Here is a 20,110-nt window from a genome sequence, read left to right as displayed (position 1 = left end):
ATCCCAGGTGTGAGAGGATGAAGTAACTAGGCAGCCTGAAAAATATTGGCAGACCCATGTTAAATATTTCTTTTTGTCCTTACGGTAATCATTTTGGGTTGCTTACGTATCATTTAAATTATAAAGTTCATCTTTCACATATTACTAATCAGAGTTCTGAGGAAAATAGAGAGAAAAAAATCTTACACATGACAACTGCTCACCATTTGAAGATATCAATTATATTTGTCCCACAGGAGTTTATAAGTCAAACATTCTAAGTTCCCTCAAGTATTTCCTATTCTACAGTTATACTTGACTCCATGAGATCATTATTGTCTATCTTTTTAGATATATGACTCTCAGAGCTGGACGTATCATTTCAAATGTGATTGACCAGCATGTTTGGAACATTATTCCTCCATTTAACTGTTTTTCTTTTAATTCATCTTCATGTTTATTTTTTTTCCCACATTCCCTCTACAATCCCATAATAACCATAGTGGCTTACCCTGAACTTGTAATCCAATTAGATTCTACACATTTTTTCACAACGGTTGTTCTCAAAATTGCAATACTTTGCATTTCTATAGAATGTTTTAATAAAAAATATTAATTCGCACTTATTCCTTTAAAAAAGCTATTTATTAGTATCAACTCAGTACTTGCTATACTACCATACTATGTTAGGCACTAGAATGGCAGGAACAAACAGATGAACATTCTTGTCTTATTATTAATTACTTCTTAGCAGGTGAAGCATATAATTTTTAGTTGAAACAATAAATTACGAATGTTGATAAATAAGCAAACAATGCTCTGAGAGAAATATCAATAGTAGATATTCAATTTAAGTATGACACTTACAGATAACTTACAAGGAGGCAATATTTTCCTTAAAATATAAACAAGACCTTTGAATTTGTGGCAGGAAAAGTGAATATCCACAAATTTATTCACACTTTTCATATCAGGAAGTACTGATATTTTTTCATCTTGATTCTGGGAGATCCTGACTGCCTTGGCCAATAAAACGTGTTAGAACTGAATCTGCTGGTTTTGAGATACTAGCTTTAAAGGTCTACCTTCCACTTCCGATCTCTTTAATGAGGTTGGAGCCCTGAGTAGCTATGTACAAATATCTTGCTAGTGGAAAAGCCCTGAAATTGTATGAAGAGAAAAAATGGGCTACCTGAGATCAGCCCTTTCCTCAGTAAGGTACCAGACTTGTAAATGAAGCATCTTGAAGCCTTTAGACTAGATTCGTCACTAACTATATGCCACTTTGCAACACTATTCCATGCAAGGTAGAGCTGAAGAATTGTTCAGCTGAGTACTGCCTAAATCCTAATCTACACAATTATGAGATTTAATACATGATTCCTATTTTAAACACTAAGTGTCAGGGTATTTTGTTATGCAGTAATAGATAACTAAAAAAGAAGTAGAGGATGGAAATTTCACCAAAGAGGAAATAATATGTATCCAAATCCAAAACTGGAAACATCTTGGTGATTTGAGAAGCTCATAGACCACCAGTAGGGCTAGAGCTTACCTAAGAGAAACAGTGGTTTGATAAGGCAGAAGAAACAGTTCCAAGTGCTATGGGAAACGACTGATATTTATGCATATGGAAGAACTTTCTAATAACTACTAGACACAGACTAAATTGGAGAAAAACAAGAGAGATCATATGAAGACATTTAAAAGGGTGTGGTAGTGGTCTAGTAAAATAAAATAGGGATAACATGGGTATAATGATGGCAGAAGAAATTAAGGGCAAATATTGCATTTGAGAGACATTTTGAAAATTTAATCTATACCACTTCACACATAGACTTCACACATAGATTGGATGTGGGAGATGGTAAGGAGGAAAGAAATCAGAGAATTTTTGGATAGAGTCATTTATGAATAATAATTAATAGAAGTCATTTATTAAATGGTAAAACAGGGATAGAAAAATCATTTTAGAAAAGAAGAACTCAAAAGAGTTCCTATTAGACTATATTAAATCCATTCAATAGTGAAAACAGACATAAAGCTGGATATTAGAATACTAGTACTATCCAACGAGTGATCTAGACAAAAAAAATTATGCTAGGAACTAAGCAGCAATTAAATGGAAGTTAAATTTCAATGAAACATTGATATCTCCTAGGGAATGGGTATTGGGAAAGAGGAGGAGAGGGACAAGAAACAAACTCAAAGGAATTCCAATATTACAAATATAGACAAAGAGAGAGGATTTTGCTAAAGAAACTAAAAATGAAGAAACATTGAAGTGGGAGCAAAATTAACAGTGATAACATGAAAGAAAAGACATTATTGTGGTTTTGAAAGAATGTTGAAAATAGGTAAAAAAATCTGAAAAGACAGAAATACATCTATTAAATTTTTCATCATTAAATACAGTAGCCAGATATCAATAAATAAGATGTAGGGGGGTGGTAAAAGCCAGATATTGCTTACATGAATATTAAATGGGTTTTGAGACAATCTATAATAGGACAAACCACATGTAAAAAGCCCTTTCTTGGGTCTAAAAGGGAAAAGACAAATATAGCAGTGTCTGGATATGAGGTTGAGGACACATTGGTATTTTTCAATGGAGGGGTGTCTAGGGCATATTGTCATGCTAATGGTGATGATACATTACAAAAGAAAAGAAGCTGAAAAATAAAAGTGAGAAGGTCTTTGGCATAGTGAAATTCTTGAGATGGTGGAAGAGTATGGAATCTATATTATACATAGAGGTACTGAAGAGTGACAAAAGAAGTAGATGTAATAAAGTAGGACAAAAGACGTAGATGAGTGCAAGTATGAAAAATTTTGATTGAATGATTGCAGGTAGGGGGAAAAGAATACTTTTGGCGGTTTATACTTTTTCAAAAGAAAAAAGAAAGCAAAATCATCTGTTAAGACTGAGGATAGAGGACAAATGTAAAATTTTGTATGAAAGAAAGGTATATGCGCTTTTTCTAGTTTGTTGAAATTGGCCTGGACTGCAATATACTTTCTTCTTAGGACCACCTTTGCTGCGGCCCAGCGATTTTGGATTGTTGTATTTTCGTTTTCATTTGTTTCCATATATTTTTAAATTTCTTCTCTAATGGCCTGATTAGCACAATCATTCTTTAGTAGGGTGGCTTTTAACCTCCACATTTTTGGAGGTTTTCCAGACTTTTTTCTACGGTTAATTTCAGGACATATATGATGAAAACAATAGAAAACTTATGAAAGAGATTGAAGAAGACACCAAGAAATGGAAAAACATTCCCTGTTCATGGATCGGAAGAATAAACATTGTGAAAATGTCATTACTACCCAAAGCAATCTACACATTCAATGCAATCCCCATCAAAATTGCACCAACATTCTTCTCAAAGCTAGAACAAACTATCCTCAAATTCGTATAGAACCACAAAAGATCCCGAATAGCCAAAGTCATATTGAAGAAGAAAACCAAAATGGGAGGCATCACAATCCCAGACTTTCACCTCTACTACAAAGCTGTCATCATCAAGACAATATGGTATTCGCACAAAAACCGACACATAGACCAATGGAATAGAATAGAGAACCCAGAACTGGGCCCACAAATGTACGGCCAATTAGTCTTTGACAAGCAGGAAAGAGTATCTGATGGAAAAAAGACTGCCTCTTTAGCAGGTGGTGCTGGGAGAACTAAACAGCAACATACAGAAGAATGGAACTAGACCACTTTCTTACACCATACACAAAAGTAAACTCAAAATGGCTGAAGGACCTGAATGTGAAACAGGAAACCATCAAAACTCTTGAGGAGAAAGTAGGAAATAACTTCCTAGACCTCCACCGCAGCAATTTCCTACTCGACACATCCCCAAAGGCAAGGGACATAAAAGCAAAACTGAATTCTTGGGACTTCATCAAGATAAAAAGCTTTTGCACTGCAAAGGAAACAATCAAGAAAATTAATAGGCAACCGACAGAATGGGAAAAGATGGTTGCAAATGACATATCAGATAAAGGGCTAGTATCGAAAATCTACAAGGAACTCATCAAACTCCACACCCACAAAACAAATAACCCAGTGAAGAAATGGGCAGAATACATGAACAGACACTTCTCCAAAGAAGACATCCAGATGGCCTACAGGCACATGAAACGATGCTCAACATCACTCATCATCAGGGAAACACCAATCAAACTATAGAAATGATCCCTGAAAGTATAGTCTTTAGGGAAACACCAATCAAAACCACACTGCAATACCACTTCACCACCTCACACCAGTCAGAGTGGCTAAAATGAACAAATCAAGAGACTTTAGATGCTGGCGATGGTGTGGAGAGACAGGCACCCTCCTACACTGTTGATGGGAATGTAAACTGGTGTACCCACTCTGGAAAACAGTGTGGAGGTTCCTCAAAAATTCTATCCATAGAACTCCCTTATGACCCAGCAATAGCACTGCCAGGGATTTACCCAAGAGATACAGAAGTGCTGATGCATAGGAGCACATGTACCCCAATGTTCATAGCAGCACTGTCAACAATAGCCCAAACATGGAAGAAGCCTAAATGTCCATCACCTGATGAGTGGATCAAGAAGATGTGGTATATATATACAATGGAATATTACATGGCAATGAGAAAGAATGAAATCTGGTCATTTGTAGGAAAGTGGATGGACCTTGAAGGTGTCATGCTAGGCGAAATAGGTCAGGCACAGAAGGACAGATACCACAGGTTTGCACTCATAGGTCTAACAGGAGAACAGGAGAAACCTAATGGAGGACCAGGGGGAGGGGAAGAGGGAAAGAGAGTTGGGGAGAGAGAGGGACGCAAAACCTGAGAGACTATTGAATACTGAAAACGAACTGAGGGTTGAGAGGGAAGAGGGAGGGGGGAAAGAGTGATGGAGGGCACTTGTGGGGAAGAGCACTGGGTGTTGTATGGAAACAAATTTGACAATAAACTATTTAAAAAATAAAATAAAAATAAAAATAGAAATACCATATGATGCAATAAAAATAAAAATAAAGCACAATAAAATATAAAAAAAGGTATAAACAATCATCGATTGGATTAAAATAAAAGAAACTATAGAGAAGTATATTAGGATTGCTAATAACCATTATGTGTCATTGTCTTATTTGTATTGTTTGCAATCTTTTTAACGTTTCTTTCTTTTTGAGAGATAGAGGGAGAGCAGGCTGCTAGAGCAAATGGGGGAAGAGCAATGAGAGAGGGACATACAGAATCCAAAGCAGGCTCCAGGCTCTGAGCTATCTATCAGCATCGAGCCCAACATGGGGCTTGAACCCATGAACCATGAGATCATGACCTGCGCCATCCAGGTGCCCCAGTGTTGTTTGCAGTTTTGAAAAACCTTGTATCTAACTCCACTTTTATATCATGTTTTCCTAAACAAGATTTCTGTGTTTTCATTAAAACTACTGATAAATTGGGACATCTGGATGGCTCAGTCAGCTAGGTGTTTGACTCTTGATTTCGGCTCAGGACATGATTTCAGTGTATGTAAAGTGTACATTTTGGTAAGTTTTGACATATGTATGCACATGAAATCATCATCACAATCAAGATAATAAATATATCAATCATCCCTGAAAGCTTTCTTGTGGTCTTAATGATCTCCCTCACATTTTTAATAACACTACCAAAAACCATGGGTATATTTTCTGCCTCTATAGATTTGTTTGCATTTTCTATCTAGAATTTTACATTAATGAAGCATAAAATATGTTTATGCTTTCTTTCACTCAGCATAATTATTTTGAGATTAAACAATATTGGTGTGTACATTAATAGTTCATTCTTTTTTATTGCAGAATAGTATGTCATTGTCTGGATATACCTCAGTTGGTTTGCCCATTCACTGTGAAGGACATTTGGATTACTTTCTGGTTTGAGCCATCACAAATGAAATTACATTAATCATTCATGTATAAGTTCTTGCATAAACATAATCATCAATTATGTAGGTAAAGAGATACAAAAGTGTGACTGCAGAGCTGTGAAAGAAAATTATATTTAATTTTATAGGAAATAGTCATATGGTATTCCATAATTATTATTCTATTTTATATTCCTAGCAGCACTATGAGTGATACAAGTTTCTTCATAGTTTTGCCAGAATTTAGTATTGTCATTATGTGTACTTATGTATGTATATGTATAATATGTAATGTATACACATATAATGTAATTCTAATAGATGTATAATGATTTCTAATCATGGTTTTAATTTGCATTGTTCTAAAAGCTAATGATGGGAACTTTATTTTATATACTTATTTGCCAACTGTATATGTTCTTTCATGAAATGTCTGTTCATGTCTTTCCTGTTTGTATTCTATTGCTCAGTTTTGAGAGTTATTTATATATTCTATTATATATGATATTTGGTTAGTTACATGATTTGCAAATGTGTTTTTCCAGTTTTTAGTTTGTGTTTTCATCCTTTAACAGAGTATTTCACAGCAATATTTTTAATTTTTAATTTCTCTTTTGGAAAATATTAAGCTATAAATGCAATTTTATATATAGTTACAAAATTATTTTTATTATCTCATTCAATTTGGGTATAATTGGATAGTTTGTGTCTTTCCTAGTACTGGTCTATTGAAACTAAGTTGTCAAAATTGCATAAATGTGTTCATATCACTTCCTTGTACTTCGAAGTGTGTGGAGTCTGTAGAATGTCCCCTCTTTCACTACTGGATATTGGTTATTTTTCTCTCTGTCAATATTAATACATTTGGATCAATTTCAATAATATTTTCAACAAACTGGCTTTTGTTTCACTTTTTTAAAAATTATTTTATTAATTTTGAGAGAGAGAGAGGGAGGGAGAAAGGGAGGGGGGTGAGAGGCATAGAGAGAAGGAAAAAGGGAGACTCACAAGCTGGCTCTGCACTGTCAGCACAGAGTGTGATGCGGGGCTCAAACTTGAAAACTGCCAGATCATGACCTGAGCTGAAATCAAGTCAGACACTTAACTGACTGAGCCACCCAGGTGTCCCTTCATTGATTTTTAAAACTATTTTTAAATTTTAAAGTTCACTGACTTCTCATTTTTTCTTTGCTTTGCTTTGATTTTATTTTGCTCTCCTTTTTATATTTTCTTGAGGAGAAAGCTTAGATTCTTGATTGAAATTATTCTTTTTATTTAACATATATATTAAATGTTATCATTTTCCCTCTCAGTACTGCATTAGCTACATCCCACAAATTTGGTATGTTCTATTTTCACTTTCATTCTATTTGATGTAATTTTTTAATTGGCCTTGAGGCTTTCTTTTTCATCCATGAATTATTTATAAGTATGCTATTTAATATCCCAGTGTTTAAAAAATTAAATATATTGTTGTTATTGATTTTTCATGTTTCCATTATGGTGAAAAAATATATTCTGTATATTTTCAATTATTTTAAATTTATCAAGGTTCCTTTGATGACACCTGATATGATTTATCTTGTTGAATATTTCATGGAAACTTGTAAAGAATGTATATTTTGCTACTATGTAGTGGAATGTTTTATGAAGGTCAATTATTCTGTTGGTTGATGATCTTATTCAGTTCTAAACCCTTGATGGTTTTCTGTTTAGTGGTTTTAGCAATTTCTGAGTGAGCAGTTTTTCCTCAACTGTAATATGGATATATTTATTTCTCCTTTAGTTTTATCAGTTTTTGCTTCAAATATTCTGAAGCTTTGTTGTTGGTATATGTCTTTTGGTGGATTGTCTTTTTTTTTTTAACCTGTATTTGATATATTTTCTGTCCCTGGTAACATATGCACCCTGTCTGTGATTCATACAGTTTTTATTAATACCTCTATGTTGTATCATTTTGCACCAATTATCAATTGGTGTGTATTGTTGTATTTGAAGTGAACTTCTTATATACAGCATACAATTGGTTAATAGCTTTTTGTGTTCTTTTGTTCATTCTTTTTTCCATTCTATCATTCCCTTTCTTTTGTGTGATATATTTTTTCTTTTCTTTCTTTCTTTTCTTTCTTTCTTTCTTTCTTTCTTTCTTTCTTTCTTTCTTTCTTTTCTTTTTCTTTCTTTCTTTCTTTCTTTCTCTTTCTTTTCTTTCTTTCTTTCTTTCTTTCTTTCTTTCTTTCTTTCTTTCTTTCTTTCTTTCCTTCTCTCTCTCTCTTTTTTTCTTTCTTTTTCTTCTCTCTCTCTCTCTCTCTCCCTTCCCTTCCCCTTTCCCTTTCCCTTCCCTTCCCTTCCCTTTCCCTTTCCCTTTCCCTTCCCTTCCCTTCCCTTTCCCTTCCCTTCCCTTTCCTTTCCCCTTTTCTTTTTTTTTTCTTTTCTTTTCTGTTTTCTCTCTTTTTTTCCCATTTCTATGTGTTTTATTTTTTCTGACTTTCTGCAAATGAAACATTTTATAGAATTACATTTTAATTTTTTTCATAATATCTTTAGTGTATCTCTCTAGTTTATTTTTTTAGTATTTTTTCAGGTACTATATCATACATATATATCCATTATATATTCAAGTCTAGTGGTGTTATTTTGGTGAGATTGGGAAGAGGTAAAGACTGTGAGAGGCTATAAAGGCTAACATAAGGGATCGTTAGATGTCAAAACCATTCTACACCTTGATTTTGGTGATAGTTGTACAAAAACATATATGAATAGAACAGCACAAACATAAACACATATATGAGTGCATGTCAGATGGATGAACTCTAAATAAGATCTGTGCATTTTGCTAGGCCAGGTTACTGGTTTGATTTTGTAATTATAGTAATACAAATTATTGTCATTTTGGGTAAGTGAATGAAGGTTACTCAAGACTACTCTGCTATTCTTTTCAACTTCCTCTAAATCTATAAGTTTATATAAAAAGGTAAAGAAAATAGAAGTCATCTTTAATTTTATGTGAAGTCAGGAGAAAATGGAATCTTAAAGCTCTCAGTACTATAATATACAAATTATAATAACAATTGGCTTCAGCCAAATAGATGTTTGAACTGAACTTTTAGCAAAGATATTTTACCTTCCAATTCTTAAATTATATATTAAAATTACATAAACGCCTTACATATAATTAGCATTGCACCCTCTCTTTTTTGCTCACTACAGTAACAAGTTATTCTTGTTCAGAGACATGATTAATAACTTTGCATTAGTGAGCTAGACAGTATCTTCATGGATAATCAAATATGCATTCTAATCCAATGAATATAGGCTATATGACAATAAGACAAAATTTTTGAAATTGAGTTATTTTCACATAAATAATTACATTAGTATAGAAAAGAAGAGGGGAAGAGAAAACACCATGGTTCTATAAGTCGCCAGGTTATATTGATTAAGAACAATTATGTTCCATGCTTATTAAAATACTTCACAGATAAATGGCTAAGTGTACTGAATTTATATGGTAAATGTCTTCAAAAAATGTACTTCTATGGAAAGAGAATAAACAAAATACAAATGATATACACCTGTATTTCATTTCTATGAGATCCATTATCACAATTTCAATTAAAAAAATCACTATTATTTGGAATTGAACATGAAAAGAGCTGTTTTTTAAAACTTAAAATGTGTTGTAACATTTAATATCACTACAGAATTAGTAACCGGGCATCCCTTCCTTTTTTCTTTTTTCCCTTTCTTTCTGAATATATTCATTAAATGCACACATAATTGGGTCTTTGAGGTGGCTCAACTGGTTAAGCATCTGACTCAGTTTCACTCTCTGCTCCTCCCCTGCTCATGCTGTCTCTGTCTTTCTAAAAAAAATAAATAAATTTAAACAATGTTTTTAAATACATAAATAATAAATGCACACATATAGACATATATTACAGATTGTAAAAATAGGAATAATATTTCTTTTATGTATCAATTCTATAGACATCACACCTCAATTCATGTGTAAGACAGTTTTCCACATGCGGAATTACTATTAATTAATTAATTAATAATAAGTAAATTGGTTTTATATTACTTGGCCATTTGCCAACTTCAACTTATTTTTTAAAAATCAATATTTGTAAAACAAATTAGGGATTCTGGGACTTTTTTTCTTGAGAGAGCTGATGCTGGGATATGATTCCCTTTCCTGTCACCTTATTCCCCTTTCTCACCACTCCCTCTCTTAATCCCCTTTCTCACCTCTTTATAATTCTAGAGCCTCATAAGGGTGCTTCCTTGACATCACTTGAGAGCTTGTCCAGCTCAGAGCCCGGAGCCTGTTTCCGATTCTGTATTTCCCTCTCTCTCTGTCCTCCCCCCACATGCACTCTGTCTCCTCTCTTTTATTAATATTTAATAAATATTTTTTAAAAAACAGAAAACACGCGTGGCAGTCCTTCTGCTTATGGGTCTCAACCATACTTGAAGGAAACACTGAGTTGGCTAAATTTACCAAAGTATTTATGGAATTATCATCCAATGTGAAACAATACTTTGACTATATTTTAAATAGCCACATGCACCTGGAATCGTTTCTAAAGCTTTTTGGGGTTTGTTCTCACTGTTAATCTCTTTTCCTGGAATCTCTGCTGTTTTAATAGGAGCTTTGAAGAGAAATAAACAAAGACAAAGGTCTTTGAAGTTAAATAAAGTTGGGTCAAATTCTTTTATTACTTATGTGTTCATGGGCAAGACAGTTAATTTCTTATTACCTAGATTTCCTTAATTTTAAATTGTAAAATATAAAACAAATGCTCTGAGGAAACATGTCTTCAGGTATATAAAACACAGAGTGTTCAAGAAATTTCTATTTCTTTCTTCTACAGTCTTTTCTTTATCTGTCTTCATAACATTGTTACCCAAAAGATACATTTGCAATAGCCTTCCTCTTTGATGAAAAAGCATAATCAAATATTTTGAATTAAAATCCCAATTTTTGCCATAACTTTATTATAGGATTCTCTCTATGAGCACAATCTCGATACTTAAAAAGGAAAAAATACATTAGTACCTTACTGTTCTAAGCCCCTGGATTTGATCTTAACATCTTTTTTTTTTGGTAGTCAAATAAATTAAATCTGTAAGGATTATTCCACACTCTGAAAAATACACCAATAATAACAGCACTAAGGAGTTGCACTGTGACTATTTCATATTAATATCTCCATTACAAATAGCTATATTTTATGCATTTATTTCTATAATGGGAGTAGAAAAATGACATAGGAGCCCTAGGGAAAAATAAATTCAATATCATTTCATACTCATTAACCATATAAAACCAGATGTTCATTATCACTTCAGCAGAGAAATGCCAAAATATCTGAATGATTGGAAAAACAGCATGTTTCATTAATGACTTTTTTAGTTGATTAATACAGTTTTAAGTTACTTCAGAATCTATTGCTGAAATCTGAGTACCTTTTTCTATCTTGGCAAACACAATAAATATAATTTCATTTTTGTAAGTAAACTCTTTTTTCACATAATCCTAACTCTCATTCATATGGATTATGTTTACTATGAAAGAAATTGGGAAATGGATACAGCTTTATTTTCAGTAACAAACTGAAAATATTTTTCTTCATGAAATTTGTTTTCTTTTAATTCTTTGAAAGACAACGCTTAATTTAGATTCACATTAACTTGATTATTTTAGCTGCAATTTCTTTAAGTTTTGCTCTTCTTTTACCATTTAAAAAGTGGTGTTTTTGTGTCCTGAGAGAGGAAACAAATGAAAAAATATATCTTTCATTGACTTTTCTATTGAGGTATAAGTCACATGTGGACATACTCACCTTAGAAAAATATAGTGCAACATATGTGAGTATAAGTAATAAACATCTCCCTGTGAGAGACATTAGCATTAAGTTTAATTTCCAAAATTGCTCTCGCTATAACATACAGCACAGTCATTCTGGCTTCACGTGTTGAGCAGCAGCACACTTCCAACCTTTATGCTGCAAAGACTGAAGCCGTTCTATATTTAGATTCACAGCTGTTTAGCTTTTTTTCACAGATGCTTCCACTACTAAGATGCACTTTAAAGAACAGATGAATGTGTCAAAATGTTTGTCTTTTATAGAGAAAATAAAAATAATTTATATTTAAAATGATTACTTGTTTTAGGATCAACATGTACTAAGCTCTTTGCACTAGGATTGGAAAGTATAAGGATACATATCAGGACACTTCACAGATCATGTCAGGAGCGAGAAAGCCTTATATTTGTAAGCCAATATGGATCCTTCTTCATTTCTCTAAAAAAACTGAATTCTCAGATTAGATCTACAAACCAAAAAATATAGTTACTTAATTTCCCTGTATTCTAATTTATCTCCAATTCAACAGAATCATTACTCCCTTCCATGTTTAAGGCAAGTAAGGTCAAAGGAAAAGTAGGTCAGGAGCCTGTTACATAACTCTATTCTTCCACATTAGAGAGTATTTTGATTTGTGAGATTTGAGTGAAATACTAAAAAGCACAAACTTGGGAATGAAATACACCTGATCTTCTCAACGTTGCACTCTATGTAATTGGTGCGTAGTTATTTAACTTGTTGCTCTCCCATTTCATTTCCTCTTTACAACAAGGGTAATAATGATATCTTCCTCAGAGTCGTTTGAGTATTAAAATACACTGAACATAAAGTGCTAGTGCAGTGTTTATCATATAGTAACACTAAATTACTTTCATTAAAATTATTTTCTCCTTTGTTTAAGTGTATATAATTATTTTGTAAGAGAGCGAGCGCGCAGAATCAGAGGTGGGAGAAGGAGAGAAAGAGCGATTGAGGATCCCAAGCAGACTCTAGCTTTCAGCACAGCACTCAGTATGGGCCTGATCCAGTGAACTGTGAGACAATGACCTGAGTCGAAATTGAGAGTCAGATGTTTAACCATTGAGCCACTAGGTGTCCTCTTCATTTTTTTTGTCATGAAATAACTCTTGCACATATTAAAAACTAAATGTTAACAATGGATATAAAAATGTATGCCATCTTCCTAACCTAGACCCATAATTTCATTTTCAAAATATAAACAGCATCTAAAGTGTCATATGTATTAGTGCATAACATTTGCCTACAAATTGTATATTTCATTTTTACAAGGTGGGAATGTATTTTCCATATGTTCAGTAATCTGCTTTTTAATTTAGTTAACAATATATCCTAAAGATTTTGTACTAAAAAAGTATAGTCATCTAAAGTATGTACTGGTTGTCAATAATTTAATTAGCCCTCTACTAAATGTTTGTGTTATTTACATTTTGTGTGTGTTTTACAAAGGATGCTCTAAAGAAACTTAATTATTGAGCATCTTTTAAAAAAATTTTTTAACATTTATTCATTTTTGAGAGACAGAGAGAGATGGAGCACAAGCAGGGCTGGGGCAGAGAGAGAGAGAGAGAGAGGGAGAGGGAGAGAGAGAGATTGATTCTGAAGCAGGCTCCAAGCTCTGAGCTGTCAGCACAGCACCCAACATGGGGCTCAGTCCCATGAACTATGAGATCATGACCTGAGCCAATGTCTGACTCTTGAGCCACCCAGGTGCCTCAATGAGCATCTTTTGATACAATTACTAGTAAATATATGAAAAAATGTCTGCTGGATAAACTGTTGCACGAAAGAATATGTACATGTGTAATTTAATAAATAATGCCATGTTGTCAATATGGTAGTGACTATTTCTCCATATTCTACTATCATCAAAATTTCAATTATGATATATAGTTACTACTACACAGATCTAAAGTTGTTCTCTAGCTTTAATTATATTTTGTTATCTAGACTTTTATGTCAATGCATTAGTAGAACTTTGACTTGAAGAAAGTAATTTATCTCAGGTGTGTTTCTTTTACCCTTATCAGAAAAATAGAAGAGCAACAACCACAACATATTCTTATGGGGTCTTCATACTGAAGACGTGTTACAATGAATGCAAAGGGCCTCATATATGTTAAATGCTCATTTAAAAAATAAATCGGAACTTTTTTCTATTATTGAAGAATACTTTTTAAAATCTAGTTCCCGATAGTAAAATTAAGTAGTATACTTTGTTGGAATCAAGGAGAGCAATAAAACTCTTATTTAATCACTGCTAGATTTCATACCTTGAGTATAAGCAATTAATAAACTATTTGGCCATACTCATTGTCTAGAATACCAGGGGCTTTTTCAATATGGAGTAAAGCTAGGTGGAAAGGATCATACTCAATTAAAATTCAGTTTTTAATTAAAAATTTAAAAAATGTTTATTTATATTTGAAAAAAAAAAAGAGAGAGACAGAGCACAAGCAGGGGAGGGGCAGAGAGGGAGGGAGACGCAGAATCTGAAGCAGATTGCAGGAACTGAGCTGTCAGCACAGAGCCTGATGTGAGGCTAGAACCCATAAAGTGAGAGATCATGACTTGAGCCAAAGTAGGACGCTTAACTGACTGAGTCACTCAGGTGCCCCTCAATTAAAAATTCTGATGAAGATTTTCATAGATTTCTTTTTGTGTTTTAAAGACTCATGGTTTTATTCAGAGCAATAAATCATGTTCGCTTAACTCTGGAAATGCTTATCCTTGAAATAAAATAATCACTAACAGGATTTTACAGGTGTGGGGTAGAGAGAATTATTGTCCTCAATTCTTTCCTTTTTTTTTTTTCCTCCTTAGCACTCCAAACCCTTTGGCACTTCACCTTGCTTTACTTTTCATGTTTTGGGGCCAGAGATGGTATTTATCTATCAATCTTTCTAGAGATAATGACTGACTTTAAACAGATGTTTAAAATGTTTTTTGACACAGTGAGACCAATAATGGAAATAAAAGTTGTAAGAAAATGAAGTACCTAGAATTAATCATTCAAATAAATAAAATTACTTTTCTTCAGAAGTTTCATATTTCATTATTTTATCATCTATTTAGCTCTTCTCCTATGTCTGAAATATCCATGCTAAAGAAATCAAGTCTGAATTAGAGAAAAGTCTAATTACTGCCCTAGATTGTCAACCTCACAGTAAGTTGGAAATTTAGACAAAATAACTCAATTTAAATATATATCTTTTAATAGGATTTACTGTACAAATAAAGTAAATCATTTGATCTAATTGAAAAAGGTTCAAATTATTTTTTGACTTTTGTAGTTAATATGCTAATGACTTTTTTCCCGTTTGGTCAAAACTCCAATCACATTTATCTTGTAGTCTAAGTTCATGCCTGATATATACTGGATTATTAAATAAATCTATTGAATAAATGATACATAAGTACATAAACCAATTAACTAAAATATACTTTTAATAATTAATACATGAATTAATAAATCTGGGCCCTAAATAAATTAATATAAAATGCCTGGAGAAGCATTCAGATATATTAAAACAACTCAATAATCGCTAAAAGCATTACAATATTTAAACCATTCCATTATAAGCGTGTCCTGCCTAAAACAAATTACAATACATTTTTAAAGTTTTATATTTATTTTCATATGAAAACTAATTAGAAACAGAATGAGTTCATTTAGAGGAGATATTCTTTAACATTCATTGACAGGATAAATTGTATTGCTATCATTCCAAAATGTAACTTCTGTAATCAATTTACTATTTTTGCTTCTGTGAAACATTTATGTGTGTGGAGATCACACATTTCTTTCTCAGACTGGCTGTCTGCTGAGCCTGATAATATCCAAAAATTGCATACCTTTCTGACACTTGAAAACTTATCTCTTTGAATGTTTTGGCATCTGTACTATCCTTTAGTGTATTAGAGGCTGAAAATTCTAATAATGTGCTTTTAAAAAGAAATAATCCTGGCAGAGATTAAAACAAGTGATTTTAATCCCAAACAGTATATTTTAGTACTTTTATCTTCTGCAAGATACTTCGACCATAAAGACTTGCAAAAATACACAACTGGTGAGATCTCAACTTTCTCATCATTTTATAGGATATTACTGAGCTGTATTCATTCATCAAATCCCTTGAATGTTTGCTTAAGCAGCCTCTTGGATGTCAATGATTTTATGCCTAGGATTTCTGTCAAGCCTTCGCTTTTAAAAAGAAACATGGCTTGTTACTTAAAGATAGGGGTCTAAAGTATAGGGATTTGATGGCACTGATTCACAGAATGCTCAATTATTGTGAGATAAGTCAACCTAAACAATGTGATCAAGTCTACATATTTCCATCTCTAAAGCAGTAGTAGTTCTTTAGTTTATGACTTCATAGTACCCAGTGGGCATGTAAGAAGCTCAACCCCTTTAAAAGAAAGCCACTTACATATCAAAGAAGTAGCACAATAGGAGCAAGAGAATTTTTCTTACTCTGGACTTATTTGACTCTTAAGATCTATTTTGGTCATTGAACCAATTATTAAAGGAGTTTTTTACTTATAAAGAACATTTGAAACAAAATATAAGTTTTAAAAATAATATTTCATTTGCATACAAATAGTGGTTTATTAGTTAAAATGAGCAAACATTAATGTATACTGAAATGTGTTAATTTTTTAAAAGTCTACTTCCATTTCACTAATAAAATGTGGGCAATCAAACTAGGCATTGTAGTCAAATTAACCATCTTGGTAACTTTTAGAGTTTAGACTTTTTATCAGATAAGCAGATGGGCTTTATTCATATAATCTGTAAAATCAAATGCAATGTATTAAATTTATTATACAAGTAATTAAATAGTCTAATTTAAATGAAGACAACTCAGACAGTCTGAGATTCAGAGGAAATTCTTAAACTTTCTACTTTAACCATAAATTCAGAAAAGTCCTCATACATACCTGCAGAATATAGTACCTAAAACTCTCTATCAAAGAAAGTATCCCATTTTTTAAATTCAGTATCATATTAAAACACCAGACACACACACACACACACACACACACACACACACACACACACACACACCATTTATTATATGGAGCTAAAATCAGGCTTCTGACTTTATCGCTTTTACTTGCTGAATGTAATTCTAATGTCTTCAGAGTCAGAGTGAGTCAGAGTAAACCTGCTTCAAGTTCAACAGTATAACTCTTTGCATTTATGAAAAAATATCATTTATCTTATGCATTACATCTATTTTTAAATCAAATGTACCAAGTTCTTAGAATTCATAGGGAATAAACCAACATTAGAATAAATATACAGCCCAAATTGGTTCTTTATTTATGATCAATCCAAGAATTTGACATTCATATCTATCACTAAACATACAGCACTAGGACTAAAGGAAATGAAAACAATTACCACTAAAACACATTAAACAACATAATATTATAACAGAAGTATGTAAAACTTCCACATGAAACAGATTTAAGTGTTTCTTGTTTCTCTTGTTATATGAAGGGTGAAGAGCAAAAGGGGACGTTCACTGAATTTCTCCTTCACTTCTGGAGCAACACAGGCTCAACCAAGGAGAGACTTCACCTTCTAAGGAGTATAGTTTAAAACAGTTAAATATGAAGTTTGAATGAAAAAATCTTTTTAATATTGTTTTGATAAGTGTAGTGTTCCTTGTCCTTGCAAAAATAATAAACATTACTATTACAATAATAATTGTTTCAGTGTAAGAGGGTTCCCCTCATCAATATCTGTTACTTCCTGTGTTGTTAATTTTAGCCATTCTGACGGGAATTAGGTGGTATCTCATCGTGGTTTTGATTTGTATTTCCCTGATAATGAATGATTAGCATCTTTTCACGTGTCTGTTAGCCCTCTAAATGTCTTCTTTGGAAAAGTTTCTGTTCTTGGCTTTTGATAATTTCTTCACTGGATTATTTGTTTTCTGGTTGTTGAGTTTGATAAATTCTTTATAGATTTTGGATACTAACCCTTTATCAGATATGTCAATTGCAAATATCTTCTCCCATTCTGAAAATTGCATTTTAATTTGGTTGATCATTTCCTTCACTGTACGGTAGCTTTTTTTTTTGGTGAGGTCCCAATAGTTCATTTTTGCTTTTGTTTCTCTGGCATTGGAGACATGTCTAGTAAGAAGTTGCTTTGACAAGGTCAGGTGATGATTTTGTGTGATATTTCTCCAGGAAAATTAAAAAAGAAAGATTCAATTCAATAAGCTCTCATCTCCACATATATCCATCTAACTTGAGCTACTCTGTATCTACTTTTGTCTGTCCTAGTACTTAACAAACTTTCTTTACTACTACAATGTACAGCCCATCTATTTGCTTTCTAATTCTATCCTCAATTACCTACTCAAGAGCAAAATACAGCAGTTGAGTATTCATTTAGCATGCTGAGCATCCATCTTTTGCTCTACATATGTGGAATGCTTCAGTCATTTAAGACTTCTTAAGACATAACTTTATTCAGTTATTCAATGACATTACTTAGTGTTAATTTTACAGATCCACATTATTCAATAGTAAGATTATCAGGCTGTTTGAATAAACCCATGTTAACTAAAATGTATATTTTAATTTTTTTAATGTTTATTCAATTTTTTGAGAGAGACAGTAGGGAAGGAGCAGAGAGAGAGGGAGACACAGAATCCTAAGCAGGTTCCAGGCTCTGAGCTGTCAGCACACGGCCAATGCAGGGCTCATACCCACAAACCGCAAGATCATGACCTGAGCCAAAGTCGGATCTTAACCAACTGAGCCACCCAGGTGACCCATAAAATGTGTATATAATTAGAGCTTGGAATTTTTTTTTTTTTTTGCAGAGGTCATGATACTCTTTTTTTAAATTTTTATTTCTTTTATAGTTTATTGCCAAGTTGGTTTCCATATAACACCCAGTGCTCATCCCAACAAGTGCCCTCCTCCATGCCCATCACCCCCTTCCCCACTACCCCTCCCCCATCAGCCCTGAGTTTTTTCTCAGTATTCAAGAGTCTCTTATGGTTTGCTTCCCTCCCTCATCCCAACTATTTTTTCCTCTTCCCCTCCCCTGTGGTCCTCTGTTAGGTTTTTCCTGTTCCACTTATAAGTGAAAACATATAGTATCTGTCTTTCTCTGCCTGAATTATTTCACTTAGCAGACACTATCAAGTTCCATACATGTTTCTACAAATGGCCAGATTTCATTCTTTCTCATTGCCATGTAGTATACCATTGTGTATATAAACCACATCTTCTTGATCCACTCATCAGGTGATAGACACTCAGGCTCCTTCCATGATTTGGCTATTGTTGACATTGCTGCTGTGAACATTGGGGTACATGTGCTCCTATGCATCAGCACTCCTTTATCCCTTGGGTAAATTCCTAGCAGTGTTATTGCTGGGTCATAGGGGAGTTCTATGGATAGTTTTTTGAGGAACCTCCATCCTGTTTTCCAGAGTGGCTACACCAGTTTACATTCCCACCAACAGTGTAGGAGGGTGCCCGTCTCTCCACACCCTCGCCAGCATCTATAGTCTCTTGATTTGTACGTTTTAGCCACTCTGACTGATGTGAGGTGGTATCTCAGTGTGGTTTTGATTTTTATTTCTCTGATGATGAGTGATGCTGTGTATTATTTCATGTGTCTGTCGGCCATCTGGATATCCTCTTAGGAGAAATGTCTGTTCATGTCTTCAGCTCATTTCATCACTGGATTGTTTGTTTTCCAGGTGTGGGGAGTTTGGTGAGTTCCTTATAGATTTTGGATACCAGCTCTTTATCCGATATGTCATTTGCAACTATCTTTTCCTATTCCATTGGTGGCCTATTAGTTTTATTGATTGTTTCCTTAGCCGTGCAGAAGCTTTTTATCTTGATGAGGTCCCAATAGTTCATTTTTGTAGAGCTAGGAATTTAAGGCACCATTCCAATCATCTGTAAATTATATGTGTAAATAAAATATAATAGTTTAATAAAATGACATCTTCATAATGTGTATGAAATGCTTATTCAAGAAATTATACATTAACTCCAAATATGTTACTCCTAATAATTTTTTCATAGATTACATATAATTTTATCAATTATTTTATTTTGCAATGCTACTGCAAATAGATTGCCTCACAAAGAATGCCCTAATTAAATATCAAAGATATAAAACAGAGGATGCATACCTCTAATCCATAGGAAAATATTGGTATGAGACATGAATTGTTTTATGCATTAAAATCTCTGAAAATATCAACCCTTAAATAACAGTATTATCCATAAAAGTGAAATATGCAAGAGATGAAGGGATAACAGAGGAATACTGATGGAGGGGCGCCTGGGTG

This window comes from Suricata suricatta, chromosome 1, assembly GCF_006229205.1.
Source record: "Suricata suricatta isolate VVHF042 chromosome 1, meerkat_22Aug2017_6uvM2_HiC, whole genome shotgun sequence".
Taxonomy (NCBI): Eukaryota; Metazoa; Chordata; class Mammalia; order Carnivora; family Herpestidae; genus Suricata; species Suricata suricatta.
Note: the sequence above shows the minus strand (reverse complement) of the source record.